Source organism: Callospermophilus lateralis, chromosome 1 (genome assembly GCF_048772815.1).
Source record: "Callospermophilus lateralis isolate mCalLat2 chromosome 1, mCalLat2.hap1, whole genome shotgun sequence".
Taxonomy (NCBI): Eukaryota; Metazoa; Chordata; class Mammalia; order Rodentia; family Sciuridae; genus Callospermophilus; species Callospermophilus lateralis.
Window position 1 is genome coordinate 202,636,018 of NC_135305.1, and position 7,737 is coordinate 202,643,754.

The window sequence follows — 7,737 nt, forward strand, 5'->3', positions numbered from 1 at the left end:
CCCTTCGTTTCTCTGTTGAGTTACTGACTGTTTCTTTTCTAATTAAACTTGATTTCTGAGGCTATGCGTCTTTCCAGGGGAGAAGCATTGTTATTAATGAAGAATTCTTAGTATTGTGAAGAAGGTAGGCAAGTCACAGGTGCCCTCCGCCCCTCCCATGCCTTCTGGCTTCACGGGCATGACTGGACTTGGGCTTCCTCTGGCTCATTGCATAGAGTACGTCTCCTTTCTAAAGGGAACGTGTGTGCTATACTCATTGGTTCTGGGTGGTAGGGTTCCTTGACAGACCCCATATGAAGAAGTGGTGATTCGAAAGACTTCAACTTTTAGAAGAACTAAAATTAAGTAGCACCAAAGTTCTGCTGGCCTTTTCTAAGTATCTGTGGCCGCAGGATGAAGTTATTCTCACAGATGAGTAACAGAACAGTTATTTTCATTCATCTACATTGTGGCAAAGAGAATTAATACATGTGGGCTTACACAAAGATTTATGTACCCAGAAAGCCTCCATAGCATTTGTGATAAAGGACACAATGAACAATATTAAGTGTGCTTCAAGATAAATAACTACTACGATGGCCAGAGACTGAACCTAGTTTTAATTGAAATATAATAAACATACAATGAGATGTGCGTATCTTGAGCATTTGATGAGTTTGGACATGAGGGACTGACCACCAGCAAAACAAGATATGGAGCATTCCCACCAACCTCAAAAATTCCCTCTTGTCCCCTTCACATCAGTACCACACAGAGATGGCCACTGCTGATTTCTGTCACCATTTTTTCCTGTGAGGTGGCTATTGAACAATAACTTGTATTTCAAAAACACTTGTGTCTGTTTTTGATCTTCAAATACTGGGATCATACGTATGTATTCTTTTCAGCGCCCAGTGTCTTTGCTCAATACTGTTTGTGAATTCATCCTTTTTGTCACACACTTTTTCGTGGTTGTATAATAGTCCCCAGTGTTATTTTGAAGCAAATCCCGGACAGCAGGCCATTTCATTCATAAATATTTCAGTAAGTAATTCTAAAAGATAAGGAGTTTTAAAAGATGCGACATCCTTACATATTAAAGGGATCAGTATGAAAGCTCTGACCTAATGCAGTGGGGATGGATGCTGGGGACTCTGTCCTGGGTTGAGTCAGGGACACTGGGGGGTTGGGGCCAGCCTGTGGCTGAGGAGCAAGCAGCAGGTGTTGGGGGAGGCAAAGTCATGGAGCCGGAGGGAGAGGGGTGATGCCAAAGTACTTAGTTGGGACTCTAAAAGTATGTGGAATAAAGGAGTGATAACAACCGGGGGCGGGGGGCTTGGATGGAAAAGCACCATTTTCTACTTGCTTCTGCTCTTTGGTACTAGTTTTCTGCCTCTGAGCCACACACCTTAAGAAGCATCTATTCTCAGTGTGTTTATTATGATTAAATATCCAACTGACCATTCTTAGGACACACAGTATCTTTCGATCCCCAAATACCTTTTCATCTCTTCATTTATAATGCATCTTTATCCACATCCCCATTCCCTTTCTGTTGGAATTAAACATTTTTTTAAAAAATTTAATTTTGACTGGAAGAGATTGGTCTCATTCCAAGGTTACTTGCAAAGATGTCTGCCTACTGTCTTTTCTTGTTCATTAAAAAAAAAAAAAATCTTTTCCATTTTAGGTTTCTATCCCAAAATATGGTATGTATTGACACAACTTGGCATGCAAATCAGTAACAGCACATTTCATGTTCTTGGTCTATTTCCCTGTGCTTGCCTCTATTTCTGCAGCCCTCCTGCTGTTTTCCTGCCTGTGTGTTCTTTTATTCTGTTGATAGCTTTCATTTTGGTCTCCCCTTCGCATCTGGCCCTTCAAGCTGGGCTGTGGTTCTGCACGGCTGTTCAGCGATTGGACTCTCTCCAGCCCCCACCAAATGCTGTCTCGTTCTGTAGCAGCAATGTGAGCTTAGGATGTCTTGCTTATCATGTCTTGAATGATGTATTTTGCTTTGGGTGCAAAAACCTATACCAACTTGAAATGCTATCTGAATATAATAATAATAATCATAGGAAAAAAAAAAACTCCCTCACACTGTTATAGCCATTTTTGAGCAAAACCCTCCCCCTTGGCTATTATCTTTCAATGATATTCAGAAAGATCTACGGGTTATATTGCTAAGTGTCTTCATGAATGTTCTGTTCTGTTAATATTCCCCTCCTGTGTTGTTATAAATTTTATCAATCCCCTCTCCATAGAAATGAAAAATTTTAAATTAGAATTGCTCTAGCTGGTGCACAGAATAAATGTTCCTCAAGCAAAACAAAGAAACCAACAAACAAAAGAAAGATCCTACGATGGAAAGAGACTAAGCCTAGCTTAATTGAAATATAATTGGCATACAATGAACACACATCTTAAGCCATGGAGAAGTTTTGACAATTGTGTACGCCCGTGTGTCACCACTCACACAAGATAGAGAACACTTCCATGGCTCTGAAATTTTCTTCCTGTCCCCTCCAGCCAATACCCACCTCTCCGAGATAGCCAGTATTCTGATTCTAGCACCATAAAACAGTTGTGCCTTTTAAAATTTTTATTTATTTTACTTTTTCACAAGACTAGAGATTGAACCCAGGACCTCACACATGCTTTACCATTGACCTGCACCTCCAGCCCTGGTGCCTGCTCTTGAAAATTATATGGTAGGAGTGCTCTTGGGTCTAACTTTTTTTTTTAACTTATTGTCGTGTCTGTGAGATTCATTCATGTTGTATGTATCTATAGTCCATTCCTTTTTATTGCCAAGTAGCATTCTGATGAATAGTCATACAATTGTTGATGAGCATTTGGGTTGTGTGCAGTTTGGGACAATTCTGGATGAAGTTGCAATGAACATTTGTGTACAAGTCTTTGCACAAGTGTGGCAAGAGACTCTAAATGGCTCCCAGTGATCCCTGCCTCTGGGTATTTACACTATTGTGTGGGTGGGACTGGAGACTTCCTCTGACCAACAGAATATGGCAAAGGCATGGTTATGTTACAAACGCTTGTTCCTCCGGTCTTGTTGGCAGATGCTGTAGACTCTTTTGCAGACTTTGATGAAGAGGCGCAGATGGCAAGGAACTGGGGTAGCCTCCAGTCAATAGCCAATAAGAAATTGAGAAGACATAGAACATTTTCATTACCCTAGAATGTTTCTCAGTTGAGAGAGTCTATGAGGAACTGAATCCTGCCAACAACCACATGGATTAGGAAATGGTTCCTTCCCTCATTGATCCTCAAACAAGCCCTGAGCCTTGTCCAACACCCTGGCCAGGTTAGATCTTATGATTCTAAACCTAAGTCTTATGAGAGATTCTGAAGCACAGGATCCAGCTCAGCCATGGGGATCCTCATCCACAAAAACTGAGGTAATCCATGGGTGCTCTTTAAAGCTGCAAAGTGTGTGGTGATATTATTCAGAACTGTTAGCTAATACAGTGGGCACATGTTTTTATTTCTCTTGGATAAAGATCTATGAGTGAAATAACTGGGTGGGAACTGCCAACCTCTTGTTCAAGTGGGTGTATGTTTGCACCCCCTCCAGCAGTACATGAGGGTTCCACTCACTCTGCATTCTCAACAGCATTTCATATTTCCAGTCTTTTTGGTTTTCCTCTCTGATTGGCATGGAATTATGTCTCATTGTGGTTTTTAATTTGCATTTCTTTGATGACTAATGAGGGATAAACCTGTTTTAACTAGTTATGCAACCTGTTCAAATTTTGTTTTCCTTTCAAGAGAATCATAGCTTGTTTGTTCCTGTTATTTAAGATGTATAGATGAAAAGACAGGTTCTTGTCTTAAGAGAAATCCTGAGTAGAATAAACGTCAATATTTTATTATACGTCAAATCTAAAATGAGGAATAGAGGTTATGAGGTACATGTTAGATGTAGATAAATGAGTAATTCTATATATAATTGATAGGTGAAATAACATGTACTACTATGCTATAAGGTAGGTATTTGTAAATTGCATTTTAAGATAAGAAATCTGGCCTGGTGTGGTGCGTGGCTGTAATCCTAGCTACTCAGGAAGCTGAAGCAGGAGAATTGCAAGTTGGAGGCCAGCCTTGTGCAACTTAGTGAGGCCCTGTCTCAAAATTAAAAATAATAAATAAATAAATAAGTAAATAAATAGGGCTGGGATGTAGCTCAATGTTAAAGTGCCTCTGGGTTCACTCTCCAGTACAAAAAAAAAAAAAATGGGATCTGGAATTTATGAAGTCTTATCAGTTGAGATGGGCTAGGCGATACTGCAGTACAAGGTCCACCATATTTCGGGATTCTTCTGTACTCTGTTCTGCATCCATGTTTCCATTACTGGCTAACAGTATCCACCACCTGGAATGCTGCTAATCTCTGTGGCAGGAGGCAGAGACAGCACAGCAAAGCTTACAGCAGCCCTGGAAGCTACACCTGGGGAGTAATGTATGCACTTCTGCTCACTTTCATTGGCCAAAGCAATGACCCCAATGGATAGGAAATGTGATGCTATCACGAGGAGGTTAGCACACTTACCTTAAAGGGAGTAATCTAGACTTAAACTGATCTTACATTTCTAAACCTAATGCTTTTCATCCCATGCCACGGTTATCCCAAATGATCCTTCAAATCAGATAATTTCATTTACTTACTATTTCCATAGTATTGTGTTCTATTTCTAAAGCTGAAATAACACCATATTTATTTTTCATCAGGATAAGCCAGATATCTCATCTAAAAAGAATGTATTTATTTAGCCTTTTTATTTCTATATAGATGTGTATTTTCAATTTCTTCCTTTCCAGTTCAGAAAGCTCTGTTGGTAATGAATTTCCATTAAAGTCGTACAAGATTGGAAAATAAAATAAGTTTCAACACATTTTCCAAAATAATCAACACAAACCCAATGTGAGAAATCAAACAATTATTACCTCCAGGATCAACCCCAGATTATTAAAATGCAATTATATTCAGAAAAGTAACCCAACAGGGGGCCGTGTTTCTTTTCTCAATCATTTTCACAATGAATTTTCTCGGGGTCTAGGGGACAGACACTCCCTCCACATTCTTCTTGTAATATCTGAACAATGCTGTAGATTCACCCAGGACTCAAGGATAGAAAAATTTCCCTTTCCTTTATTGATTTCAAAGATACCAATCATAATATTAAATCGGATATGGTCAGATATTTCTATAGATATGTTTCATGTGCTTAGAATTAAAAATAAATTAACCGATGATAATTGAAAATCTTGCATGCATGTTTGAATTTGCAGCTTCTCTCTGAAAACTAGAAGCTGGCAACTCTGGGCCCCATTCTTATGTGGAAGCACTTGGCTGGTGCTGAGCAACAGCTGTCCTTTTAGGAGGGCCATGTGTTGTCCACATCTCACAGTCCCCACCTGGGGCCCCTTTACACACGTGTGCTTCCCAGCGGGGGCACAGAGGAACGGAGGCATTTCTCTGCATCTTCCTCTCCCTGATTTCCCTGCCCCAGGCTGTCAGAAGCCACTGGACGCCCTGAGTTGCTCAGCAGGGGAGCTTCCTGAAGAGCTGCCAGTAGGGCTGAGAGCCAGGTGCTGTGGAGGTAGGTAGGTACCTGTGGAGGTAGGTAGCTCCGGGATGTGCACAGTCCCCTTGACTCCAGTCACAGATTTCAGGCAATGCCTGAATTCCTCCTGATTTGACTCTTTGGCTTGCCTTTCAGCTTCCACCTTCATTCCTGACAGTGCACCCCTTGTGTAGTCCCAAGAGGTGAAAAGACTTTCAGAGCTGCCTGTGACTTGCCCTTCCTGGGTAGCCTTCTGGTTAGCACCCTTGGCTTCCTGCCCACCCGTTGAGCTCACAGCCTGGCAACCTCCTCTGACTGTCATGGCTCAGGCTCTCAAGTGGGTATGGCACTGCTCCAAATCATTGATGGCTTAAGTTTTGTTATTTGTGTGCATAGGTAAGCATACAAAGTCTGTGCTTCAGGAAGCTGGATGATGAAGTGACCATGTGACAGAATGCATAGTCCAGAAACTTACCTATATGACAAAGTTGACACTGCAGTGTAGCGGGGGAAAGGCCCATCTTTTAAATAAAAGGTCAATTGTATAACTGTATGGGAAAAGCCTCACACATGTGTAAGAATCAATCACAGCGGACTGCAGATCAGAAACAGGCAGGTCTCTGGAAAAATACAGAGGAGAACATCTTCAGGTCCTTGGAATATTCTTTTATTTAACATTTTCGAGTCATTCAACATCAAATGGGATTGGGTGCCTACTGTATGCGGGGTTCTGTGCTGGGCAGCATGGATACAAGAGTAAAATGACATAGTCCTTGCTCTCAAAGAGCTTTCAGTTTAATTGGGGGAACAGACAAGGAGCAAATGATTACAACAAAGTGTGACGAGACCCGAAACAGAATGTCATGGGTGCCCAGAGGTGGGGGTTCCCAACTGGAGGTGGGTTGAGGGTGGGGGTGATGCCTGAGGGAGGAGTTAGCCAGGATGAGTGGGGAGGAGGGCATCCTGGGGAGAGAAACCCACAGCATATGCAAAGGCAAATAGGACCAGGGCAGATTGCTACCAATTTCTTAAATTCTCTGGGCTTATATGCTGGATTTTTGCTAAGAAGTATTGCGTATTTGCTGTCACCAAAACATGATCCAATGTCATCAGGGATGGGTATTGTTTTCTCTATTTTACAGGGGGTGGGGAGACAGGTGTATTTGGAGCACTTGGAGGATTGATCCAAGTCCATCTAAGCCTCCAGTGGACCCTCAGGTCCTTCAATACCTACTTTTGTATTCTTTACCCTGTGCCATGGAGCTACTAGCTCAGTCTTGGACAAGGATTCGGGAAGCCAGAGCCCCAAGGGCTTTGAGAGAGAGAGGACGCATGTTCCAAGTTGTTTTCTGGCCAGGTTTACAACTGGCCAGCTTAGTGCCTTCAGGTTTCCGGCATGGATAAAGCTAAGGGACTGGTTCGGAGAATGTTATGTGGAAAGGATCTCAAAGGGTCAAGGTCACATGTGTGCTGAGTCAAAAGTGTCCATTTAGTGGCTCTAAATGTAGGGAGACGGTCCTGAAAGAAAATGCATATTTGGATGCCATGCCCTCAAATATGCCACTAGGTGGCGCTCAGATACAGGAATAAACTAGCAATGGCGCGCTTTGCAGAGGCTAGCTTGCACGGAGTAGATGAATGTCCTGGTATCTCTGAGGAGCACCCTGATGGAGTCAGGCGGCTTTGGACACACACAGGATGACAGTCTCCAAGATCTGCGGTGGTTCATTTGTAAACCCTGGGCTGAACATCCTTGTTGGTCCCCTGAGGTCTGTGTGCACTGGAAACTGGTAGGGAAGTTGGAAGTAGGAGCCTGGGCTCTCATTCTGGCTCCATAAATGCATTTACCTGTGTGAAGGGGGGGGGGGGGGGCGCGGGAGGGGACGGTAACAAGTGGATTTGGAGGAGATTATGGTACTGTTCCCCTCCCCCATATATAAGTACACATCACTGTGCCCACAAGACCCATCATGCCAATTGTCAAGGAGTGTCCTTTTCTAGATTTTTTTTTTAATGGCTAAATTCTGATTTGGTCCATCAGATATCATCTCTTTTTCTGATGCCCTGGTTTGATGTCCCTTGGGAATTCCATGTAGATGACAAGCAAACCTCTTGGCACTTAAAAACCTCACTTTTCTCATCTGTGATGTGGGGACAGCTTGTACCTCCAAGG